Below are 951 nucleotides of genomic sequence, written 5' to 3'. Positions count from 1 at the left end.
GAGCCCAGCCGTGGGCCCCAGCTTCTCTTTCCATTGGGGTCTTCATGGGGTAGCCTGCCCTTGTTGGGTGTGAAGTTCCCACTCATGGGAAGACAGGGTGGTCGGTGGTTAACAGGACCCCAGCCCCACAGGGTTCCTGGGCAACAGTCCCCTTGCATGCCCCTTCCCTCGGGCCCCTCTCCAGGTTTGCAACCCTTGCCTTGGGCTTTGCCCCCTTCTCCCCTCCGCCCCCACCATCTTCTTCCTGCTGCATCTGAGCTCCTAATTCTCTCACCATAGCCCCAGATAGCGTATCAGTAAGGGCCTTGATTATTCAAATCATTAGCAGTAGAACAACTCCTCCTGCCCTGGAGGTGAGAGGGCTCAGCCTTCCGAAAGCAAATGCCTAGCGGGCTGCTCTCCCTAGAAATGGGGGATGTTTCCATTCCACCCTGGGGAAATGCCCCTGTTACGAATCGAATTGTGTCCCCCAAAAATATGTGGTGTAAATCCTAACCCTATACCTGTGGTTATTGCATTGGGCAAATCTGCTACAAAAGACTTCTTTAAAGTGTTAAAAAGCAAAGATGTCACTTGGAGGACGGAGGCACACCTGACCTAAGTCATGGTATTTTCAATTGCCTCGTGTTGTTGTTCTGTTCGAACAACTGCCTCCTGGTCTATGGACAGGTTCTGCATGAGCACATTTAAGTGTTCGCCTCATATGCATGCGAAAGCTGGACAATAAATAAGGAAGACCGAGGAAGAATTGATGCCTGTGAATTACGGTGTTGGCGAAGAATACTGAATATACCCATGAAGTGCTAAAAGAATGAACAAATCTGCCTTGGAAGAAGTACAGCCAGGATGCTTCTTAGAAGGGAGAAGGGAAGACTAAGTCTCATGTACTTCGGACATGTTATCAGGAGAGACCAGTCCCTGGAGAAGGACATCATGCTTGGTAAAGTAGAG

The sequence above is a fragment of the Trichechus manatus genome, unplaced genomic scaffold (genome assembly GCF_000243295.1).
Source record: "Trichechus manatus latirostris isolate Lorelei unplaced genomic scaffold, TriManLat1.0 scaffold00240, whole genome shotgun sequence".
Taxonomy (NCBI): domain Eukaryota; kingdom Metazoa; phylum Chordata; class Mammalia; order Sirenia; family Trichechidae; genus Trichechus; species Trichechus manatus.
Note: the sequence above shows the minus strand (reverse complement) of the source record.